Source organism: Pleurodeles waltl, chromosome 1_2, assembly GCF_031143425.1.
Source record: "Pleurodeles waltl isolate 20211129_DDA chromosome 1_2, aPleWal1.hap1.20221129, whole genome shotgun sequence".
Classification (NCBI taxonomy): Eukaryota; Metazoa; Chordata; class Amphibia; order Caudata; family Salamandridae; genus Pleurodeles; species Pleurodeles waltl.
Window position 1 is genome coordinate 157,589,389 of NC_090437.1, and position 26,587 is coordinate 157,615,975.

The following is a 26,587-nucleotide window of genomic DNA, read 5'->3' on the forward strand; positions in this document are numbered from 1 at the left end:
GGGCCACGGTGGTGACAAGCAGTGAGAGGGAGTGCACAGCACTCTTACTGCGTATGTATGTTTGGCCAGCCTTCTAGGGCTGGCCAAACACACATGCACAGTCTGCTCTCTGCTCCCAGCCAATCCTGACGCTGCTCTGAGCTCTTGGCAGCAGGGAAGAGAGGAGCAGGGCAGCTGCAAGGGAAGGTAAGTGTTTTTATTTTTATTTTACTTTAATGTTTATCCCCCTCCCCCCCATGCTGTGCCCCAGCCCGCCCCTTCCCGGTCCCGCAAGCCACTCCTGTGGACACCGATCTCATGACAAACCTGGGAAACCATGTTGATGTTTCAAATTGGAGTCGTATGATCGATTTCTATTGGATGTTGCCCCTTCAACGTCAGGTGGACTGATATACTGACGAATCATCTTGCCCTATGAACTTTAATATACTGATGTCTAGCAGGACTTTGGGCAGAATCGAGAGGAGAATCCCAAAGGTGATGAACCTGCACTTCCCCATGCAGGATTCTTTTGTCCCATCCTATATTCATGCTGAACCCCTTGGACACTGGGAGGTATTGTCCTCTCTGCCCTTGCCCATTTGAAATGCCTTGCTGAGAACTGAGATTTCCCCCTAACACTCAGAAGAAGACTCCTTACCAAACGTATGATATGCTCACGCTTTCCATTTTCATTTACTTTTTGCCCATTTTAGTTAGTTACTTATTGCCCAAGATTATCTCTTTCCAAATTCCTTTTGCGCTCTTTGTTGGTTTTTGTCTTTTGCCTGCATGTGTTTTGCCCCTGCACATGTTATTCCCTGATTGGCTAATCTGCGGGGTTTCCCCTTGTCCAACTAAATTGAACTTTGAGGATATGAACTGCCACAATGCTTATTAAAATTGAGCAATGCTTGTTTTCACTACATCAGGTTATTTTAATGATGTTCTATATTGTCTTTGTTGAATGCTTAGTTCTCTTAATGTTAGTTCGCCTGAACTTATTTCATTGCCATGGTCAGCCCTTGTTGATACTGTATCTTTATAACTTTGTCTTGAGAATTGTCTACATGATTTTGAGTTTAATTTTGTAATAAAAACCCTTAATTTCATTCCCAACTGAGTTTTCCTTGTATGGTCACATTAGTCATACTGTGTAATTAACTGGTTTGTACTGAAATTGTTTCATTTTCCACACCCTTATGCTGAGTCTAAAGGTCCGTTGACCTTGATGAGCATTTATTCCTGCAAAGGATGAAAATGTTCCAGCACCTATATTGTCACAGGTATGAACCCATTCGTAGTTGATCATCTCCCCTCGTGTGTGGTGCCGGCAAAGGTTTCAGTCACTTTTCTGCAGGCATGCACTTTAAACTAGAGTAGTGTTACAGCAAGGCCATTGTAATCAGCTGCCTTCCTGCACTACCACATTGAAGATGATACAACATTGCAAAAATAATTGTCAAAATGGTTTAGTTAATAGAGGAGGTGGAATACTCAAATGGCAAAATATGGCTCTGAAAATCCTTGCATTGGAGTGGTTAGTAACAGGGCTAATATACAGCTAAAACTCATTTCAAGGAGAGAGCAGTAGAGTGAAAAGGCAAGCTCCCTAATGCACTGATTCCTAAATCCAGTGTTCACAACTAAAATACCAAATTAAGCGTGGAAAGGCCAGCCCATCTGATAAGTTTAAACTACTCCAATAAGGAAGAATGCATAGTCGGCTAAAAGGCCTGGTTGGACAATACCAACTATGTCTCCAATGGAGATCCGATGATGCTTGCGACAATTCTACAACTAGGGATCAATATTTCCAAGTTCACCCCAATGCCTATTAGGCTAGGGATAGTGTCTTTTAAGGGCCAACTGGCAAAGCGTGGTACAAATGAGCAGATATCAGTGTATTATTTAATTGTATTCTTTTATTGGTGATGTATTTAACCACAAGTGATGTCTGCAGGTTGTTTCAATGTGTGTCATAGAAAGAAAGAAGAATCTCTGGGGTTCATTTCAGATGATAAAATCATAAAAAATGCAGCAGAGCTCATCCAGACAACAAAGAAGACGTCTCTCTTCAGGTTTACAACTAAATTCTTCATACCCTAAGCTAGAATAGGATAATGGACGAAAGGAGAATCGAAAACTGAGGCATTCATGACGTCCTTTTCACCGCTGGGTACAATCACCTGTTTGCACTCATTCACTCATCGACCACAAAGAAACTGTCCTTAAAATGAGCTAAGGACACTTAAGAATAGACCAGGAAAGCAATTAAAATTTAGGTCCAGAGTACCATACAATAATTTTGCCTTTTCTAAGCAGGTCTTACTAACATGCAACTTATTGGTAAAGAATTGATGGAACATCAAGGCCTATGTTCACTTTTCCAGGATTTAAACTATTACCTGCTGATCACAGTGGATATCAGCAGTGAACGTGTAATTCTGTGTTTATTAAGGCATCTAGTAATTGTATATAAATACTAAGCATGGTTAGTGACAAGGAGATTCCTTAAAGATTATGTGAGTATCTTCGAGGAAAGATGTCAAACAAATACATCAGTGCAGTGTTTTGCTTTTCACTAATGACTGAGCTGACAAAAATATCTGCACTTCTTAATCCATTTATTATTTCACTATGCGAGGTTCCTAAAAGGAGATTAGCATGTTGAAAGCACACGTTTAAAATTAGTCACAGTAATGAAATGAAAACATACTAAAATGATTCTCCACTGCAATATACACAGCAAATATATGTATCTATATTATAATGCAAAGCAAATAATGAATTAAAAATGCATCACCGTAGGGCCTGTCAGGTGCTTCATCTTTCTCATGCCAGTAAGACGATGACCCTGTTCGACTGCAAAAAAGAAAGAGATCTCTTCCCTCATAGGAAATATATCAGGCATCCGACGTCTAAAATCCTGATTGAGGCCACTGAACCTCCTACTGTCGCACTGGATCTTTTTATGTCTTAAAAAAAACAAAGGAGCTTTCTGGGAAAAACCCTCATTTTGCGATTCAAACATGCTGGCTAGTTTAGGTATGGTTTGAAAAAAACACATTGGGGTTGGCCATAATCCCAAGATGTCAAGTCAAAACAAGGCTGTTCCCTGCCATCTGAGTACATCCTTACCAACCAAAGCCCTTGCTGAGAAAAAGCACAAAAACAAGACAGAATGCACAGTTTACAAGGTGGAAAATTATGGGCAGGCTTAAACCTGGCAGTGTCTAATCCTACGATAAAGTCAATAGGCAGAATGAATCTAAGGCTAAACTGAATACAAAATGTAGTCTGTAACTGGTAAACACTGGACAGCTAATCCAGGTGCAAAGTGGTGCAACACAAAGACAGTGGTCAAAACACATATTTCACTACATGCAGTCAGCCTAAAAATTGCAGTCCGCTTGAATCAAAATCTGGGGGGCAGGGCTTGGGCCTAGATGCTGTTGTGGGGTTGTTGTATAGCAACCCTGTGCTCCATCACCTTTTGTGCCTGACCGTAGTGGTTATCAGAGTCTAGCGAACAGTCTTAAACTGGACAGGATGGGACAAGACACTCACGCAGCTTACCCCCTGTGGGTTCTATGCGGGCTGCAGCACACAGCCCAGAATGTGGGCTTAAGGGGATGGGGCAGGATTGGGCTCACTACCTTTTGAGATGTCTGGTACAGAGGACATCTTTGCTCTTTTCAGTACCTGCAGCAGCACTTCTCCTTAGCACATTCCCAGTTTCACAAATACCAGCCGCTGCGCCATGCCCTGTACTACCACCTGTGGGATTCCACCATCCTCCCTGAATTCAATCCTCTGGAGGTTAAGGTGCTTATGAGTTATCTCAGTAAGGGGGTGATCTCCTGTATTTATCCTGCAGTAGAAATTAATGCTCTGGAAGAGTGCCTTCCCCTCAAGCAGACATGGGAGGGGTAAGTGGGCCCTTTGGAGGACGTGGTCTGGCGTGATGTGCGTGTGGCGCCTCGAGAGATTGCCATCTTTCCAGGCTGTAGCTAATCCAGCTGTACTGCTTACATGCCTCCTATCTCATATCCCAGGGCCTGTGGCATGCAGACATACTCTTGCAACAGGTCATAAGCTGCAGACTGCTTCCACCATGCTGGAGAATCAGGTGGAGGATGCAGAAGGCCGTTCACTGCGGAACAATTTATGCTTGCTGGGTTTTCTCAAGAGGGCAGAGGGCCCATTAGCTAAGCTATTCCTGGATGGATGGGTGTGGCACACCCTGGGTCCTAAGGACTTGTCCGATTTCTTTGTCACCAAGAGGGCACACAGAGGGCTAGCCCGATACCTCTGCCGGGAACACCTCCTCAGGCCCTCTGAGCCTGAATTCAAAATTACAAGGAGGAGATGCGAACCTTTAGAGCAGCAAGAGAGGCACCCATCCCCAAATTTGAGAACTGCGCCTTTGCGATCTACCCAGACTACACCCAGAGGGTCCAGGAATGGTGCAAATCTTTCCTGGCAGTCAAGAGAAAATTGCATGCTCTAGACATCCAATACATGCTCCTGTATCCTGCTAAGCTCTAAGGAGAAATCTCACTTCTTTGGCTACCTAGACTTGGCTCGAAATGTCAGACAGGGTTCCAGTGTGCCCCCTCAATATCCTAGACCCCTTTCACACTCATGGTGGGGAACATGGTGGCCAGTGCCCCCACACTAGTAGCAGCAACACGCTGCTCCCAAGTGGGACAGGTCATATTGTGGCCCATGAGGATGGTACAATGGACTTTGTTGAAACTTCATCCCAACAGGTTCCAGAGACACAATTGAGCACAGCCACATGTGGTGGTCCAGCCTCTGCTTCAGCTCCACTAAGTGCTGATGTTATTCTGTACAATGTCCCGCCATGTGGGGGGCGCGTTAGGATTAAATGCTTGTTCCTGATTTCTGATGGCCAACTTAGTTGCTATTTCTGGAGGGACATTGTTATATACTGCTCCTGGTCGTAGGGGAGATCTACATATGGGGCAGAGGCCCTGTTGTTCCGGAGGAGGGCTGTTCCTAGGGAGCAACTCCCTTGCTGTGTGAGCGTGTGCACTTTGTGCTTCGCTTTTAATTGTGGATGAACTTTGGGCCAATGTGGAGTGCTGCTACTCCTGGCATTTTGCAATGCGACTGAGAGGGGTCTGAAACATTTTGGTGCTTTACATCAGTGATTCATTGCATTTCGGATGGTGTGGATGGGATCTCTGTTCATTATTGTTTGTGGGTGGGTAAAGTTGGGGGTATGATGCTGTACATCCTGGTGCAACGATCTTTGTGGATCGTTTGAGGTGTTGGTTTGCACATGCATTTCTGAGGGTGGGGTTGATGAGTGGATCTGGGTATTCCAGTTTCCTTTTGTGGAACGTTCAGGGGCTTGGGACTTATCAAAAACATTATAGAGTTTTTTCCTTTCTAAAATGGCACAGGCTAGACATTTACGGGGGTTATTACAACTTTGGAGGAGGTGTTAATCCGTCCCAAAAGTGACGATAAAGTGACAGATATACCACCAGCCGTATTACAAGTCCATTATATCCTATGGAACTCGTAATACGGCTGGTGGTATATCCGTCACTTTACCGTCACTTTTGGGACGGATTAACACCTCCTCCAAAGTTGTAATAACCCCCTATGTGTCTTCAGGTACCACATCTCTCTAATGTTGAGGCTGCTAGATTAGCTAAAAAAATGAGGGTACAAGCATTTTACACCAATTACTTGTCCTTCTCCTGAGGCGTGCTCATTTGGTTTATGCCTGGTGTCCCGTTTGCCCTTTCCGACAGCTGATGCAGAGAGCTGTTACCTCTTAGTGCAGGGGAGACTTGACAGGGTCGATGAGGCAATTGTCAACTTCTATGGGCCTAATGTTGATGATGGGAAGCACTATTTGAGGCTCCAGGATATTATCTCGCCTGCAATGTATTCTTGGGTCTTGTGGGAGGAAGGCTTTAATTGCGTACTGGATGGGGCTTTAGATAGACACCCCCTCTGCTTCACACTGCCATGAACGACAGCAGCTCTTCAAGAATTTGAAGAGCATCTGGGGCTCTGTGATATTTGGAGGGCTCTACACCACACGTCAAGTGAGTATACTGGTTATTCCCAGACACAAGGCACCTATAGTCACCTTGATTAAAATTTAACACGCTATCTGTCCGATCATGCTCCTGTTTATTGTGAAATGCACTGGGGGAGTCCCCTCCGGTCCCCATTGACCTGGAGGTTTCCGTCAACAATTTTGCAGAATGCCAAAGGCAGGGAGGTTCTGGTAGCTTTTTTGGAGGAATTTTTCAGGTTTAACTGGACTACGACTACCTCCTAGTCTACAGAGTGGGAAGCGATAAAGGCTGTTATGCAAGGCCATTTTCTGGGCCTCTCCTGTAGTGTGTGGCATGCCCTGCAGGTGGCTGAGCTCCTGGCATGTGAGGGTGAATATGCATGGATTTAGGGCATGCCATCTGCTGGGATGGAGGAGCGGGGGTAGGCAGATGTGCCTCAACAGGTTGCTGAGGTAGTGGACCACCTTGAAAAACATAAGCTCAAATCCTATTGTCAGCTGCTTCACCGAGAGGGCGATAGTTCTGGCAGGCTTCTTGTGTGGATCCTTCATCCTGAAACACCTAGGCCCTCTATTGCTCACTTGTGGTCTCTCCAGGGCCAAGAAGCTTACACTCAGGAGGGCAGAGTGTGGTATTTGGCAACTATCTGCAACAGGTATGTAGTGATCTCGCCTCTCGGTCCCACTGGTGCCTGACAAGTCCATGCCCATTTGGCATCCTTGACCCTCCCGCATCTGCAGACTTGGATGCTGCCCTCTCCCTTGAGGAGATCAGGAGAGCCATATGGTTGCTCCAAGGATAAAAGGCGCAGAGCAGCTACTGCTTTACTGTTGAACTATACCAGGCATTCACCCATCTTCTTTCTCAGTATCTCCTGCAGGTTTATGAGGGGGTTGGGAACACTGATATTCCTCCTCCCACTATGCAGGAGAGTTATATTTCCATAGTGCTGAAACTAGGGTCAGATGCGTTGCATCTATCTGTATACCGGCCGCTCACCATGATCAACACTGACCTATGTAAAACCCTTGCCTTGCACCTGGGGTCAGTCATTACAAACTTGATACATGATGACCAATGCGGTTTCATCCCCAGGCACAGTACCGCCTTAAACTTGCAGCAGTTGATACTCGTGCTGCACGAGGTGCATTGAGATTGCCAAGCTTTCTCATGCATGTCCTGGAGACGATGGGGTTCGGGCCACACTTTCACACTTGGGTACACATCCTGCATACATGCCCCACTTCCAGGGTCACTATGGGCAGACTAGGTTTGGCAGGCTAGGAGGTGGGCAGGGGTACGCAACAGGGCTGCCCTCTGTCCCCCTTGCTTTTTGCTATAGCGCTAGAACCCCTGGCTGTACAGATCACACAGTCTATGTTAGAATGGGGAATACGTGTCAGAGACGTGTCCAGCTGGTCTCCCTCTATGCTGACAACACAGTATTTTATCTTTCTTATCCCCAGCGTTCGCTTCCTATACTGTTACCACTCTTGACTGCCTTTGGGGAACTGTCAGGGCTTAAAATTAGCCCCAAGAAGTCATTAGTGTTTCTCTTGCATTCGCTGGTAGCTCAGGACTTGGCTTCTCTCCTGTCTATACCCCTTCGGTGAAAGGTGGCTCACTTACGATACCTTAGGGTGGTAGTGGCTCACTCACCACAGCAGCGTCTGCGGCATAATATTGGGAGGGTTACAGAAGGCCTACAGTCCCCTATGGGGTTTTGAACACACTGCCTCTCTCGCTTATGGGCAGGGTTGCTATGTTGAAAATGGTGTTCTTGCTGCAATGCTTGTAAACTATGCAGCATTCGTTTGATGTGCTGCCCCAAGCGGTGTCTTGAAGACTGCACTCCCTGTTATTCTCTTTAATATGGGTGGGGGGCCGCAATAGAGTAGCTCGGGAATTCTTTTATCGCCCTGTGGTTGAAGGCGGGCTAGCAGTCCCCAGTCTTGAGCAGTATTATTTTGCCTCTCAGGTCCAGCATGCTGTCAACTGGCTGCTTGAGGGGACCAGCTGGAAGACTGCACTTTTGGCAGTCGCCTTGAAGGGCTCCTCCCTCTCTTCCTTTCTGATGTCTGGGGGTCAGAATGTGGTACCGGTTCTATGTCTTATTCAACACATGGCTTCCATTTGGGATCTGACAATACGTGTGGTACTGGGGAGGGTCCCTTTTGCTCTGGAGTTTGTTTTTTGGGATTTCCTGGCTTTTCAGATCCTTTCAGATTCTGTCAGCACTTCGTTTTGGAGGACAGGAGGCTGTGAGACGCTTGGGGACTTATTCCTTGATGACACCTTCATTACTTTTGAGACAGCCGTAGAGAGCATTCAGTTGTGGCCTGGACAGTTTTTACAATATGGTAACATTGCAAACATTACTAGGGATATTTGACCCACTTTCCCAAAGGCTCTCGAGTAATCTCTTACGTTTCGGGCATGTTGGAATTGGGGGGAAGGTGAGAGGCATCTGGTCTCCTCCTTCTATAGGGCTCTGCTAGCAGATCAGGCGTGTTTACCTTTCCCTTATCGTGATATGATGATCTTGGGGCCCCACTCAGCAATGTTCATCAGGGGCAGATCCTTCACTATGGCAAAGGAGGGTCGCCCCACTGGCTGAGTCAGAAGCAGAAAAATAAAACGATAGTTTACTATCGATTTATTTTTCTGCTTCTGGCACAGGCAGCAGTGCAGGGAGGGGCGGGGCTAGGCCATGGGAGGTAGGAGGAGGGTAGAGTGCACCTAAGTGCGCATGTGTGGGCCAAACACACATGCGCACTTAGGTTTCTCCAGCCCAGCTATGTTTCACAGCTGGGCTGGAGAAACTGCATAGACACCAGGGCTGTGTCTGAGTGGCAGTCCAAGCCGCTCAGACCAATCCTGGCACTGCTTTCATGCTAAGTTTAACATGAAAGCAGCGCCAGGAGTTCTGGGGAGCCTGTGCTTGTGTCCCAGCAGTGAATGATGGGGCACCACAAGAGGAGCGACGAGTCAGGAGCCAGGGACAGAGGCAGTGAAATTTACATTTTTTTATTTTCATTTTTTATTGTCACCTCATTTCTGCCCCCCAAACCCCTCACTGTGAGTTATGCAGCGGCCATTGCTGATGTTGAGTGGACTAGAGCATGTGCATTGGTGAAATCAGTCTCATTTAGCGCTCGATTTAAGCTCATTCATTACAATTTTTGCATCGTACCTATGTTATCCGCTACTGCTGCATAGAATAGATCACAGTAGGCTGGTAGACTGTCCGAGATGTCAGGCTCCAGTGACCACTTTTCGACATTTGGCCAGTGAATGTCCAGTGGTGACTGCTTCCTGGCTAATTGTGTCAGCGCAAGTGAGGCCTTTGGTACCAATGGCTGTTGACAACATTCCGGTGGTATGCCTGTTGTGTCATCTTCGCTGCGCAAGAGGTTATAAAATTGCATTCAGGATCTTACTCTTGGCATTGCTTCTCGTGAAGAGGTGGGTGACGATTGCATGAATGAGCCCTTTGGACCCTAGCGAGGAGTGTTAGGGAGCGGATGTGGTAGAATGGACAGTGGCTGAGGAAGTACATCTGAGGTGCTATAGGCAAGACGACAGGGCTGAAGGGGACCTGGATATGTGGGAGGGCTTAGTGAACACCTTTGTGCAAGCAAAAGCTGCCTGTGTGTGCTCCTGCTGGTAAGGGGAGGGAACTGACTACACTGATGGGGATTGATACAAGCTGAGTTGGGACCTAATGTTTATTACGTAACATCACACAAAATGCTTTTATGCTCTTTCCTTGTACTATGCTTTATTGGCTACTCGTGGCAACTTTATATTATGCTTTTTCCTCACTCCTGTTTCTCCCCAGCTGCATTACCCACGACATGGTTGGAGATGGCTGTTTTTTTGTCCAAGTGTTACTTAATGATGCTTTATTGGAAAAATGCTAATAAAAAAAAGTATCTTTAAAAAAAGGAAGCAGAAAGAAGACGTGGCGGATATTTGTATGCGTCTTTGTTTGATCATACCCATGTGTTTCAATAAAGATATTTTTTAGAAAAAGAGAGAAGAAACTGAATTTGATTTCTTTTGAAGAGTTTAAAAATAAGGCGAAGATAAAGGAAGAAAAGAAAAACAGAAGAGAGAAGAAGGGAAAAAACGAGTTAATTCAGTACAACCATATACCTTATTTGTGTGTTCTCCGGTGGGGCAACCTCCTGACACCACAGATAAAAACATTCAAGTCATCCCACTGGAAACTCCAAGAAGAGGAAGTGAAAGATATAAAAAGTAAGAACCAAGAAAGTAATTTGTTGTAATTTAGTCAATTTATAATTTAGTAGTTATGTGTATATAGTTCTTGAACATACGGCTATTAGATAAACATAATTCTTGTGTTGTTAATGTCCTTAGCAAAATATGTTTAGATATGGGTAGCATGTAGTTCTTAATGGTATAGTCCGCCCTCCCCTATGTGGGAGATTGAGGATGGAATGTTCGGGAGGTGTCAGGGACCTGGAGTGCATGATAGAATGTTGAGAGCTGACAGAGAGTGGGATGACGGAAGGCACAGAGTGGAGAAGAAGAAATAAAGTCTGTTCTTGAAGTAAAGAAGTGTGCCGTGGACTTTATAATACTGGCGACGAGGAGTGCGTAAGGGGGCACATTCTTCTCCACCCCTTTTCAGGTTGGTGACTCTCCACCTATCCTGTGTCCTTCGGAATTGAAAGCTCAGAGTTCCGGTTTATTGCATTTTATGATTAACTTTCAACTGAATCTAACATTCCGTTAGTGAGTAAAAAACAAAGGAACTGAATACGAACAGAAATCTAGTTTCTGTCTGCGCTGGTTACATTGGACAGCAGAGTAGTGTAGAGGCTGAGGTATGAAGCAGTGTCGGACACATCGTAAATCTAGTGCGGCAGCGGTTTCCCGCGATCCGTGTGGAGGTGCAGCTTCGCAATGTCAGACAACGCAGGAGTGTGAAGCAGTATCGTATTTTTATTTACGGCAGCGGCGATTTCAGATTGCAGGTCAGACAACGCGTTGTGATTTAGAGCACGAACGGCGGCCTGTTTTGAATTCCTCAGAATCAAAGCACAAGCGCCGCGTACTTCATCTAAAGGTTTATTACAGTTACAGCTGACATAAGGAGCGGCATTTGACTCGGATCTGCGAGTGTTTCATTTCGATCGGCGGCCTGCTTTGAATTCCTCAGAATCAAAGCACAAGCGCTGCGTACTTAATATAAGGTCAATTACAGTTTACAGCTGACATAAGGAGCAGCATTTGACTTGGATCAGCGAGTGGTTCATTTCGATCGGCGGCCTGCTTTGAATACCTCAGAATCAAAGCACAAGCGCTGCGTACTAAAGGTCAATTACAGTTTGCAGCTGACATAAGGAACGGCAATTGTCTTGGATCTGCGAGGATTTCATTTCGAGGGTGAAAGTTGATTCAGCCCTGACTAGAATTCCAGCTGACAAAACGAGCGGCATTTGGCTTTAGTCTTCATGGTTTCAAGTCAACGGTGAAGGTTCTATACTTCACGCCTGACAGGAATTCCATTCCAGGGACGTTTTGAGGTTGAACGGCAAACTGTAAATCAATCGCTGACAGGCACAGCAATTCTCGTCTGTCAAGGACTAATCTTTTGCCTGTTAACAACTTCGCTGACAGGCACAGCATTCAACTAAATTGTATTTCACGGGTATTTTGTTTTTCTGGTGCTTAACCGTACACCTAAAGTACAGTCTTTTGGTGTATTTTCAAATGTAACTATATTGAATCTCTGAAGTTTTAATGAGAGTTAGTACGAGGTTAATTCCTTATAGCAGGTGATAATAAGACATTATCTGTTCTTTTAATTGGTATTTAACTTTGACAATGGCAGCAGCAGGAATGTCACAACCAATTCCATTTTTGAACGAGATGGGTGAACCAAACGTACCGTGGAAAGAATGGTTTAAGATTTTTGAATCTTACTTAATTCCAATTGGGGGGACAAGTTCAATCCTATAAGGAAACAACACATTTTACTACATAATCTAGGAACCCATGGGAGGAAAATATATGAATCCCTCCCGGATCCAGTCTTCCCTGAGGGGCAAGCTCCAGATGAGTATGTAATTACATACTCGAAACTTGAAAAGCAATTTGGAGATAGAGTCAATGTAGTATTAGAAAGACATAAAAAAAATTCCCGCTGTCAAAGCAAGCAAGAAAGTGTAACAAACTATATTGCAGCTTTAAGAGGATTGAGTACGTTATGTGAATTCGGAGAATTAAATGATTCTCTAATTAGAGATCAATTAGTTCGTTGTACCAACAACCATAAAATACAAGAAAAGTTGTTACAGAAACAACCAGGCTTGGTAGAAGCAATTGAATTGGCCAAATCAATTGAACATACTGCAATTTGTATACAGGAAATTAACTCTCCTTCCCCTGATACACATATAAATGAAATTGTGGAGGAAGCAAGAGAGGAGAAAATCCTTAAAATTAAATGTAATGAGAAACAACCCCAAAAATATAATGTGAACAGAATGAATTTAACTTGTTTTCGCTGTGGCAGCAACAATCACCTTGCCAATTCCATGTCCTGCCAAGCTAGATCAGCGATTTGCAGGAGATGCAATAGAAGAGGTCATTTTGCGAGGGCATGCAAAGATAGTTCCAAGTATGGGGATAAAAAAAACCTGAAGAACTACCGCAATTAATTAAAAAGATTATCTTGCAGGTCAATTGTGAAGATAACATTAACACCCAATACCCTGTGTGTACAGTCACAGTTGATAATGAGAACATAAAAATGTATGCTGACTCATGTTCACCTATAACCATAACAGATGCAAAGAACTTTCAGAAAATCAAAAAAAATAGTGCAATAGTTCTACAGAATCCTGACATAAGCCCCAAAGGTTACAACAAAGATCCGATAAATTTGAAAGGCATGTTTAAAAGTATAATTTCCTTTAAAGACAGATCCACGGTAGGGAAAGTATATATTGTAGAAGAAGGGTCCAATCTTTTAGGTTGGCAACATCAAAAAGAACTGGGAATAACTTTGGACCCCAATAATCCTGAACAGGTTCTGTGTATTGATAGTTCCAATTCTAATTCGGGGGAAGCTTTCATTCAAGAGTTTCCTGATATTTTTTGTGAGCAATTAGGATTACTTAAAAACTTTCAACATAAGATTAAACTCAAGCCCAAAAGTAAACCCATTGTGCATAAAACCAGACCTATTCCATACTTGCTGAAGCAGTTAGTAAAAAAGGAATTAGAAAAATTAGAGTCACAAGGAATTATCCAACCCATTGAATGCTCCGAATGGTTGGCCCCCATTGTGGTGGCCAAGAAAAGTAATAACAATGAAATCAGGATTTGTGTAGACTTAAGAGACCTAAACAAAAATATTTGGGTTGAGCGGCATCCTCTTCCGAGAATACACGAGATACTGAGCACTATGGGGGAAGCTTCATACTTTACTAGACCTCTCGAGTGCATATCATCAAGTCGAATTGCACCCGGAGTCCAAATGGTTAACAGCATTCACCACTCCTTTTGGATCTTACATGTTCAACAGGATGCCTTTCGGCCTAGCATCAGCTGCAGCGGTTTTCCAAAAAATCATGCAAAACATCCTAGGCAGTGTATCCAATACGTTGTATTTCCAGGATGATGTACTTATATATGGTGCAACAGAAACTGAGCATGATAAAATACATAGAGTTGTTCTAGATAAGTTAAAGGCAGCAGGTCTCACATTAAAGAAAGAGAAGTGCAAACTGAAAGTAAATTCGGTGGAGTACTTAGGGCATGTTATATCCAAAGATGGCTTTAAACCGAAAGTTTCACTCGTTGACGCGGTAATGAATGCCAGTGCACCAAAAAACAAAGATGAGCTGAGGTCCTTCCTTGGCCTTGCTGAATTTATGGCCAAGTACGTAAAAAATGTCTCAAAGGTCTCAGCAGACCTTAGAGAACTGTTAAAAAATAAAGTTCCTTTTGAATGGAAGGAGTGCCATGACAAAGCGTTTAAGGAAATCAAAACGGCCATTGTTAATGCTCCATATTTGTGTAATTTTGACCACCGTAGAAAACCTTCCTCACAACCGATGCCAGCAAATTAGGCCTGGGGGCAACCTTATCACAGATTATTGATGGGGAGGAAAGGATAGTAGCATTCGCTTCAAGAACCCTAAACAAGGCGGAGGCTAACTATTCAGTAATTGAAAGGGAGACTCTCGCATGCTTCTGGGCGGTAAAACATTTTAAATTTTTGCTGTGGGGCGCTCAATTCACATTACGCACGGACCATAAACCATTAGTGTATGTATTTTCCACCAAGGGGTTTAATAATAGCACACCCCGAATAGCTAGATGGATTCTAGCTTTGGAAAATTTCTGCTTCTCAGTGGTGTATCTACCAGGAAGTAAAAACTGCGCAGCTGATTTCCTCTCAAGAACCCCGTTAGACTGTACAGAAAATTTTGAAGCTTTAGAATACCCTATTTTAGCGGTTGACTTACCATCCATAAGTGATGAGGAGTGGGAATCTGCTTCCCAAAAAGACAATTCATTGGCACTGTTAAGGAGGAAGGCGAGAGAGGGATGGCCCAGGAACAAAAAAGATGTAGAGGACATCATCAAGGAATATTGGGAGGTAAGATTGGAAATTAATGAGAAAGATAATTATATTCTCAGGAATGACAAAATCATACCTCCTAGTAATCTCAGACTAAAGATTATCAAGCTTGCCCACAAGGGTCATCTTGGAAGAAGTCTTACTAAGGCCAGAGTAAGAGAAAGATTCTGGTTTCCAAACATGGATTCTATGATTGAGGATGAAGTTAAAGAATGTTCCTGTTGTGCTCTAAGTGACAAATCAAAGATAATACGCAAGACACCCATTTCCCCAGTACAGATTCCTGTCAAGCCATGGGTTAAATTAGCGTTAGACATCATTGGACCCCTTAATTTTACGGGTCTACCTACAAGATTTGCGATTGTTCTTATTGACTACCAATCGCATTGGATCACTCTAAAGTTAGTTAACCTGATTACCACAGAGTCAATAATCAACTTCTTGAAAAATGTATTTAGCATAGAAGGAATTCCAGAAGTTCTTATAACGGACAATGGGGTCCAATTGACTTCAAGCCCAATGAAGCAGTTCCTGGATTCAATCGGTGTAAAACATCACACCACAGCTTTATATTGTCCCAGAGCCAATGGCCTAGCAGAACGGGCCAATAGAATGATAAAAGAATGTATCCAATTGGCAAGTATTAACAAATTGAATATTGAAAATGCCATTAGAGAAATGTTATGGGCATATCATACCACACCCAACTCGATTAGAAAGATCTCACCTTTCTCAGCATTACGAGGCAGAAAACCATGTACTAAATTCTATCCCTCATGGTTGGGTGGGGGCAGACGGTGTAAGAATACATGTCCAACTGCTTGTACAAAGGTAATGAAGCATCAGGAAGATTATAAGGAAAGGTATAATAACAAATTTGGTGTTAAAGGACAATGCTGGAAAGTGGGGGATAAAGTCATGATCAGGAAACCAATTGGTTATTCGGGAGGCGGGTGGAAGGATACAAAATTCATGGGTCCATTTTGCATTTCAGAGGTAAAGAAGAATGTTGTTATTTTAGAAAATGGTCAGTGCTGGAGCATGGACAGAGTTGCAAGATATGTTCCTTTTTTTATGCCAAGATCACAGACAAGAATTCCACATGGAAGGGGCCAAAGCGGATGGAGATCTGGAACAAGGTACTGAGAACTCCAAGTAGTCGGATGACCAAACCTCCGGTGTGGAGCAAGGACTATATCAAATAGTCAACAGTTGTAAATATCGCTTATTTCAGGAATAATCACTTGGTTAAATATACACTATCCTTTCCAAACTAAATTCCCTCTCCCATTGGTTGGACATTTTATTGTGCGAGGAAGATGTGTTGTAATTTAGTCAATTTATAATTTAGTAGTTATGTGTATATAGTTCTTGAACATATGGCTATTAGATAAACATAATTCTTGTGTTGTTAATGTCCTTAGCAAAATATGTTTAGATATGGGTAGGATGTAGTTCTTAATGGTATAGTCCGCCCTCCCCTATGTGGGAGATTGAGGATGGAATGTTCGGGAGGTGGCAGGGACCTGGAGTGCATGATAGAATGTTGAGAACTGACAGAGAGTGGGATGACGGAAGGCACAGAGTGGAGAAGAAGAAATAAAGGGGGTCATTTTGACCTCGGCGGTAAAAGCCGCTTACCGCCGGTCAGAAGACCGCCACAATACCGCCGCGGCCGCGGTCAGCCGCCACGGTCATTCTGACCCACAACTGCCAAACCTCCAAAAATCCGACCGCCATTGCAGTCCGCCACATCAGCGGCCGCGATAAACTGGAGATGACCAAACCTCCACCACCACGCCAACAGAAATACGCCCATGCCATTACGATCCACAAATCCACACGGCGGTCTTTCAAACGCGGTAGTCTATTGGCGGTACACACCGCCGCGGTCAAAATACCCACACCTTTACAAAACACTACCACATTGGACAATTTGAAATACACACACCTGATACACATACAAACAACACTCCCACACATCCAATACAATATAAAACACACACCCACATCACCCACAAACCCCTACTACCAAAAATCAGAGACGAAGGAGAGAGAGACACATCAGAGAATAGAGAGCCAGACACACAGAGGCACACTACAACATCACACACACCACATAGTAGCACAAAGCACCACACACCAACACACTCATCACCACATACACCACCCCACACCTCATCCACACCACCCCATGGCACCACAAAGACACCCACGCTTCACGGACCAAGAACTCAGGGTGATGGTGGAGGAAATCCTAAGAGTGGAACCCCAGCTCTTCGGCTCGCAGGTGCAGCACACCACCATAGCAAGGAAGGCAGAGCTATGGCAGCGGATCGTGGACAGGGTCAATGCGGTGGGGCAGCATCCCAGAAATAGGGACGACATCCGCAAACGATGGAACGACCTACGGGGGAAGGTGCGCTCGATGGTGTCGCGACACAACATCGCGGTGCAGAAGACTGGCGGAGGACCCCCACCCACCCCACCAGAATTCACAGCATGGGAGCAAGAAGTATTAAACATCCTGCATCCTGAGGGCCTCGCTGGAGTACCCGGAGGAATGGACTCTGGTAAGTCCTATCTCATATACTTCATCCCCCCCACCCCACCAGCATGCCAACCCACACCCCCACCCTCACCCCCAACCCACCATCACACATCATCCCTGAGAATGTATCCCTAGCACAACCCACCCAACCCCTCACCAACCCTTCCATGCCACCACAAACATTGGACACCCATTACCTAAGCATGACCACTGCACATACCCATCCCCCCCACAAACCACCCTCACAACACCACCCACAAGGGAATGCCTGCACTGGGGGACAAGGGCACCCATAATTTGCACGCTTTTCCACACACAGAAACAATAACCATACTCTCTCACCCCATGCAGGACCCGAACGCCAACACACCGGTCAGGAGGGTCCTCAAATGTCCATCCCACCCCCGGAACAGGCCCCCAGTGAGGACAGCAGCTCTGGCGACCTGGAACCTGATGACCAGCCCGGACCATCGGGGACCTCTGGGCAGTGGGTTCCCCAAACACAGACACAGGCCACAGCAGACCCAAACCCCCCTGGGAACAACAGCACAGCTCCCACCCAGCGGGCCCATGCCTCTGTCTCTAGGACAGGTCAAGCAGCGGTGTGTCTGCCACTACAGGGCACCCAGGCTAACCCAACACCCCAACAACAACAGGGACCTGGGGGCAGTGGTAGTGGGCACACCGTCCAGGGGACAGAGGCCCAGGCAAACAGGGCAACTCGGAGGGCTGCCGTGCGACAGGGGGGGGCGGAAAGGCCCAGGGAACCCACTCTCCAAGAGGCCCTCACTACCATCATGGGAGCATACCACCACTCCCAAGAGACGATGGCGACGGTACTGGCCAGGTTCACCAAGATACAGGCACAGCAGGAAGAACGCTACATGGGGTTCAGCAACCAACTCACCACCATCGCTACCGCCATGGGGAGCATGGTCCAGGCCCTCAACAGGATAGAAGACACGTTGCGGGACCATGTGGCACCACACAGGGCCACTGTCACTAGCCAGGAACAGCCTACCACCTCCGCCGGCGCTAGTGGACAGGCGGCCCACACACAACGACAGGCCACAAGAACCCCACCTCCTGCTGAAGAACAACCACCCCGCAAGAGGAGCCTAAGACCCCCAAAAAAAACAGAGTAGCATGCCAAGACCACCGCCAGCATGAGATACCCCCAGAAGTCATCCCACTGTCCCACATTGCCACCCTGTCCAAACTCAAACAGCCCCTGCTCCGTCCTTCCACAGGCATATGGACAATAGACCTGTCAGACTGAGAACTGGACTCTGCCATGGACATCACTCCACCCCCACCCATCACCGTCATCATATAATGTACCATTATCTGAGCACACAAAATAAAACAATTATTGCACAGAAAACCGTTTGGAGTCATGCTGTATTCTCAAAAAATCGTACAACACATAACAGTTCACAATATGTGATGTCAGTTAGTGATGACAACATACCAATGTCAATACGCTGTAGTACATGGCCAAACCAAGCAGAAGTCGGGCTATGAGTCATTAAGCACTGAGAAGGGAAGGGAAAAAGAATATGTTATTTAAAAGAGCTGGGGGGAAATACATAAAGTTGAGATGCATGAGGCTCTAAGTAACTGGGAAATGGCGTGGCTGAATCTTACCTGTGTGCTACTGAAAATACTGTTGTATGACAGCTTCCCTGTTGTCTGTTTCCTCACCGTCGTCTTCCTCCTCTTCACTCTCCACAGGCTCCACGGCTTCTACGACACCACCATCTGGACCATCCTCCTGCAGGAAAGGCACCTTGCGTCGCAAAGCCAGGTTGTGAAGCATACAGCAGGCCACGATGATGTGGCACACCTTCTTTGGTGAGTACATTAGGGATCCACCTGTCATATGCAGGCACCTAAACCTGGCCTTCAGGAGGCCGAAGGTCCTTTCAATGACCCTCCTAGTACGCCCATGGGCCTCATTGTACCGTTCCTCTGCCCTGGTCCTGGGATTCCTCACTGGGGTCAATAGCCACGGCAGGTTGGGGTAACCAGAGTCACCGATTAGCCACACACGCTGTCTCTGTAGCTGTTCCATCACATAGGGGACGCTGCTATTACGCATAACATACGCGTCATGCACTGACCCAGGGAACTTGGCATTTACATGGGAGATGTACTGGTCTGCCAAACAGACAACCTGCACATTCATAGAATGGTAATTTTTCCGATTTCTGTACACCTGTTCATCGTCATTTGGGGGTACTAATGCCACATGGGTCCCATCAATGGCACCAATGATGTTGGGGATATGTCCAAGGGCATAGAAATCACCCTTCACTGTGGCCAAATCAGCCTCTTCTGGGAATATGATGTAGCTCCTCATGAGTTTCATCAGGGCAGACAACACTCTAGACAAGATTTTTGAAAACATAGGCTGAGACATTCCAGATGACATGGCCACTGTTGTCTGGAATGAGCCACTTGCAAAGAAATGGAGGACTGATAGAACCTGCACTAGAGGGGGAATTCCTGTGGGTTGGCGGATGGGTGACATCAGGTCTGGCTCCAGCTGGGCACACAGTTCATGTATAGTGGCTCGGTCAAGTCGGTAACGGAGTATTATATGGCGTTCTTCCATTGTCGACAGGTCAACCAGCGGCCGGTACACGGGAGGATTCCTCCTTCTCCTCGCAAGTCCCTGCGGACGGTGCCTAGGAAGGACAACATGGAGCACTGAGTCAATCAACTCACAGGTACGTACAACACAGCTTGCACAGTACACGAAAATGTTTTGACTGCTATGTTTGTATGTGTGCAAATGCAAGGCCTAGGCCTGTGTGACGCAGTAGAATTTAAGCCATGTGGGCCCTTGAAATGGCGGCTGCCTGACCTCTAAACTGGGACAATGGGATGTTAGGTCAATGCGCTGGCGTGGCACACCGTGGCGGTAGGCGGTCGAAGACCGCTGTACGAAGTCGCATTGGTTAACATTGAACCCTATGGGATTCAGGAGCCAATGACGATGTGCGCCGGCGGTCGCGGTACGCACCGCCGCGGTACGCACCGCCGCGGGCGTGACCGCCATTTTCTATCTGATTAATCACTCGAGACCTGATCATCCACAGGAGAGGACCTATACTGCAAGTGCTGCTGTGAACTCGGTCTGGAAGTGACAATGGCTGCTGCGACTGGGGAAAGGGCCCCTGCCTTCACTACAGAAGAGTTGGAGAAACTCGTGGACGGGGTCCTCCCCCAGTATGCGCTACTCTACGGTCCTCCAGACCAACAGGTGAGTACACTGAGTGCACATTGAATGGGTAATGTCTGTGTGGAGTGGGGTGGCTGTCAGTTGGTGGGGTGGGGAGAAAATGAGGAATGCAACGCACGACTGATGAGAGTATGGGCCACATGGCAAGGGTGGGGAGGGGGGGCATGTACTCCAAACATGCAGAAATGTGACGTTTTCTCTTTCCCACCCTGTACATGTCAAACAGGTGAGCGCCCATCAGAAAATCGATATTTGGCGTGCCATCGCCAAGGAAGTCCGGGCCCTTGGGGTCTACACCAGACGGGGCACCCACTGTCGGAAGAGGTGGGAGGACATCCGCTGCGGAACCCGAAAGACCGCCGAGTCACTGCTGGGGATGGCCTCCCGACCTAGGAGGGGTGCCAGTCGTACCCTGACCCCCCTGATGTCCCGGATCCTGGCGGTGGCCTACCCTGATTTGGATGGGCGCTTGAGGACATCACAGCAGACACAAGGGGGTGAGTATCAGCACATTCTCCTATCTATACGCGCAGTGGAGGCGTCTGGGTGGGGGAGGAGGGCTGTGGGTGACAGTAGGCCAGGGCGCTTTCTGTAGTGTAGTCCCCTCCCTTAGATATGGCCCTGTGCCCCCACCCACCACCTCTGTAGGGTGCCAAGTGCAGCTATCCATGGTCCAACATCACCCATGAGTGCGTCTGTTGTCCCTAGACCTGTTGGCCTAGTCAGAAGTACAGAGTAGTGTACCCCAAGTTCGCGGCTTAGTGCATGAGGCACCTGTGTCTGTCCTCTCCGCCAAGGCTATTGACAAGGCATGCACTCAACTTTGTTTTCTTTCTCCCCCCACCCTTATTCTTTGTTTCTTGTGCATTAGCATCATCAGGCGGAGGAGAATTGGCGTCAGAGCACGAGGGAGCTGCAGGTCACCAGGCCCCGGTGGGCACTGACACAGACACCGAGGGCACCAGTGATCCGGAGGGCGAGGGGAGCACCACAACGGGGGCCGGTGGAGACACCAGCGACACGGACACGTCCTCGTTTGGGAGCTCCCTAGCGGGGGCGGCAACATCTGTGCCCCCAGCAACAACAGTTACAGCCGCCACCCAGCGCACCAGCACCGCCCTCTCAGCAGCCCCTCAGTCTTCGCTCCGTGCCCGTTTGCCCAGGAAGGTGCGCGTCTCCTTCGCCCCAGGCACCTCAGCCCCTGCCTCTGTTACCCCTGCTGCCCTCAGTGCGGAGCTCATTGACCTCGTGAGGACGCTCATTGTTGGGCAGACTACCCTTTTGAATGCCATCCAGGGGGTGCAAAGGGACGTGCAACAGAGCAATGCCTACCTGGAGGGCATTCATTCGGGTCAGGCTGCCCATCAACGAGCTTTCACTTCTCTGGCCTCAGCACTGACGGCAGCCATTGTCCCTGTCTCCAGTCTCCCTCTTCTAACTGCCTCCAGCCTTTCTCTGTCTCCTGTTCCTCAGCCTATCCCATCCACACCATCTGACCAGCCTGCACACACCTCAACACCCAAGGCCAGCTCATCCAAACATAAGCACCACAGAACACACAAGCATTCACCCAAGCAACACCCAGTTGCAGACATACCAACAGTCACTACCACCTCTGTGTCCCCCTCCTCCTCGTCTCCCTCCTCCCTCCCTGTGACGTCTACACTCACACCTGCATGCACACCAACATCAGCCAGTTCTTCCATCACCAGCACACCCTCCACTACAGTCCTCACACGTGCAGTCACCACCCCCACTGCCATGTACACGTCCCCTGTGTGCTCTCCCACTGTGTCTGTCACCCCCTCTTCCAAGACACATAAACGCAGGCAGACACCCAAACAACAGCCAACCACCTCACGACAGCCTACGTCTCAGTCACCTGCACCCAAGGACAGCACACCTGACTCTCCTACAACCACATCCTCTTCCTCCACTTCTATCTCCACTACTCCTACCCTTTACCCTGGTCCAAAGAAATATTACCTCACAAATGTTGACCTCTTTCCCTCCCCTGACCCACCCCCTCCATCTGGGAAAAGTCCCAAAGGCACCTCAGCCACCACCAGCCCAGCTTCCAAGGTACAAGTGGTGCATGGAATATGGAGTCCACCCTTTGGCGGCAGTGACACTTCACTGAGCAGCAAGGGGACTGGCAGCCCCCCCCCAGGCAAGAGGACCCGGAAAGTGAAGGGCCGCCGTGAGCGGACTGAGACGGCTGCCCCCAAGGAGGTGACTCAGGCCACTTCACCTGCCACAACAGCCAGGGGAGGCAAGGGCCCGAGAGCCCCATCTAAGGAGCGGAAGGGCAGCAGGGTGGAGAGGCCAGCCAGCAGGAGCGCGGAGCAGGAGGGCCCCACACGCCCCATCCCGGCTGCAAGGGACGACACCAAAGGGCCCAGGACTCCGTCTCCGAAGGGGCCTGACACTGCACGTTCGGAGGGCGAGTGAGCAGGTTGTCCAGGCCAGGTCTGACTCCCTACACTGACTGGAAGAGCACCGCTGAACAGGGCCCCGCCGTGCAGAAGAGCACCGCTGAAGATGGCCCCGCCGTGCAGAAGAGCACCGCTGAAGAGGGCCCCGCCGTGCAGTAGAGCACCGCTGAACAGGGCCCCGCCGTGAAGACAAGCACCGCTGAAGAGGGCCCCGCCGTGAAGACAAGCACCGCTGAACAGGGCCCCGCCGTGCAGAAGAGCACCGCTGAACAGGGCCCCGCCGTGAAGACAAGCACCGCTGAAAAAGGCCCCGCCGTGAAGACAAGCACCGCTGAACAGGGCCCCGCCGTGCAGAAGAGCACCGCTGAAGAGGGCCCCGCCGTGAAGACAAGCACCGCTGAACAGGGCCCCGCCGTGCAGAAGAGCACCGCTGAACAGGGCCCCGCCGTGAAGACAAGCACCGCTGAAGAGGGCCCCGCCGTGAAGACAAGCACCGCTGAACAGGGCCCCGCCGTGCAGAAGAGCACCGCTGAACAGGGCCCCGCCGTGAAGACAAGCACCGCTGAAGAGGGCCCCGCCGTGAAGACAAGCACCGCTGAACAGGGCCCCGCCGTGCAGAAGAGCACTGCTGAACAGGGCCCCGCCGTCTCAAGCACCGCTCCGCTGGGCCCTTCCTGTCAAGCACCGCTCCGCTGGGCCCCGCCGTCTCAAGCACCGCTCCGCTGGGCCCCACCGTCTCAAGCACCGCTCCGCTGGGCCCTTCCTGTCAAGCACCGCTCCGCTGGGCCCCGCCGTCTCAAGCACCGCTCCGCTGGGCCCCGCCGTCTCAAGCACCGCTCCACTGGGCCCCTCCGTCTAAAGCACCGCTCCGCTGGGCCCTTCCTGTCAAGCACCGCTCCGCTGGGCCCCGCCGTCTCAAGCACCGCTCCGCTGGCCCCGCCGTCTCAAGCACTGCTCCGCTGGGCCCTTCCTGTCAAGCACCGCTCCGCTGGGCCCCGCCTTTCTCAAGCACCGCTCCGCTGGGCCCTTCCTGTCAGGCACTGTTCAGGGTTCACTGTGCCCACCATGCATCCTCCTTGTCCAGTGGGGACATTTATCCACCTGATGGACTGTGGCTTTGCACTCCCCAGGATGGCACAGTGGGCAAGCCACCCACTGTAGAGACTTGAGAGACTGTGGCTTTGCACTCCCCAGGATGGCACAGTGGGCAAGCCACCCAGTGTAGAGACTTGAGAGACTGTGGCTTTGCACTCCCCAGGATGGCACAGTGGGCAAGCCACCCACTGTAGAGACTTGAGAGACTGTGGCTTTGCACTCCCCAGGATGGCACAGTGGGCATGGTGGGCCCATCGTGGATCTGGCGTCGTGGACTCATGTGGCTGTGGTGCCCCCCCTTCCCTTCCCCCTGAGGTGCCTGTAGTTTTGTCACCAGATGCCCCTGCAGTGTTCTCTCCAAAGGACTCAGGTCTCCTGTGTGGGCTTTGCCCTTGTTTCGCTGCACTTTGGCCCACGGACATGATGGATTCGTAAGATGTGCAGGACTACTTGCTTCAGTTATCCACTGCTGTGTAAATAATTTGTTTATCAGAAGAACGTTTTGATGGTTGATAATACTTTTCTGAGACTATTTTGTTCATAAATATTTATTCTCAATTTGGTTATGTGATTGTATTTTTTACGGGTGTTTGGGTGGTGTCACTGTGACTTGTTGCTCTGCATTGGTGTGTACATCTTGGGGGGGGGTGGGGGTCGCATATGTGTGTGCCCGTAACCTTTCCTCCTCCCCCCCTCCCGTGTGTCGTAGGTGCAGTACTCACCGTTGACGTCTGCGGCGGAGTTCGTACTCGTGGTAGATGAGCAGGTAGACGAGAGCAGGTATGATGTTCAATTCGGGTTCCATGCTGTCCTCCGTCCTCGTGGAGTGCGTAGAGGTGAGCGTTTTCCCGTTCGTAGTCTGTTTCCGCCGTGTTTTTATCGGCGGTGCTCCAGCCCCGGAAAAGGTGGCGGATTGGTGAGTTGTGATAGGGTGGGCGGTACATTGTCTGCCGCCTGCCTGTTGGCGGTGACCGCCGCGCTGTTTGTTTGTCCCGCCGTGGCGGTCGGAGTGTTAAGTTGGCGGTCTCTGTTGGCGGTTCCCGCCAGGGTCAGAATTCCATTTTTCGGACCGCCAGCCTGTTGGCGGGTTGGCCGCCGCTTTATCACCGACCGCCAGGGTCAGAATCACCCCCAAAGTCTGTTCTTGAAGTAAAGAAGTGTGCCGTGGACTTTAAAGATATAAAAAGTAAGAACCAAGAAAGTAATTATTAAGAGAGAAGCCTAATTTCCTCTTCATTGTGGCTTACAACATCTGGGTATACATAAAAATAGCTAAATGTTGGAACGATTAAAGGTATCTTTTGTCCTCTCACAGTAAGGCTTTCCTTGTAGAATGTCCAATGTTTTGTTGAATGTGTTTAGTTCCGTTTTGTAGGTGATCTTTTTGTTAGGTAAATTTGATTCAGGGAAAAAAGAAGTAAGGTTGATTAAGGATATTGGATTGTCACTGACTTGCAGGAGGAGGCAGCAATTGCAAGTACATTGAAATTCGTAAAATTCGAGTTTTGCTTGGCCATCTGAGTTTTGCTTATTGGGAAGCGAGTGCTGGTCACATTTTAAGCAGAAGATTGTTTATTCAATGGCAGGGACGGTATTACCATACCACGGGATGCCGTTAAAGCCAGAATATGAACAGATTTGAGAAATTATGCTGCATTTTTTAAGTTGTTTAATGGTGTTACCATCTGTTTTTCCGACATGGTGGCAGAGTGCGGAAGCAGATATTCTGAAACTCTGTTGGCAGTGGTGGTTTCGGTCTGTTACAAGTTCCATAGAGGCGTGATCAGAGTTTGCTGCAGAGGAGAAAGCAGACGCAGACCAGGAGCTGTAAAGGTAAAGCAGGACAGGCGCTGTGGTGCAGTATATGTCAATGCTGATGGGTATGCGTTTGTCTCATGTAACAATTCCTGAAAACAACCAGGATTATAATGTATCACAGCAAATGTTTTTGGACAGATGTCCCCTCAGCTGAGGATTTAGGAAAGAGGGTGGTAGAGAACTGTGTACAAAGCAGAGAAGAGAATTAGGGTAGAAGCACTGGGCAGAGAGGTTTTAAGGGACACATTGTCAGTAGAAGGACAGACATGTTTTTCGGTGGCTGAGAAATATTTCACTTATGCATGATTTGATTGTTTTTGGGCATTCAGGGTTTCTGAATTGCTGGGGCGCAAGGTAGAACATGGCGTTATGCAGGATGAGGTTTTCTTGATTGAGTCTAAATGTATTTCTGCAATTTTAATTTCCAGATCAAATGCAGAGGGACATATGTACATGGTTAGAAAAGTTCAAGGGTGGTGGGTCGATGCCCTATAATGTCTTAGGTGAGTATTTTACCTTTTACAGGTGAATTTAGGGTTACAGTTTCTGTACATGGAGATGCTACTGCATGGTTAAGCTAGCATGTCCTGGGGGATCTGCTTTGGGGTGCTGGGACTTCCTTGGCTGCAGTATGGGATGCAGTCATTCAGGAAAGGAAGCAGACAAGGGGGATTTATCTGGCAGGAGATAAGGCTACAAGGTGCTGGAGTTCAAATTGTTCCAGGGGGCATGTGGGGCCCAGAGGTGTAGGTGTATTGGAGCTGTGAG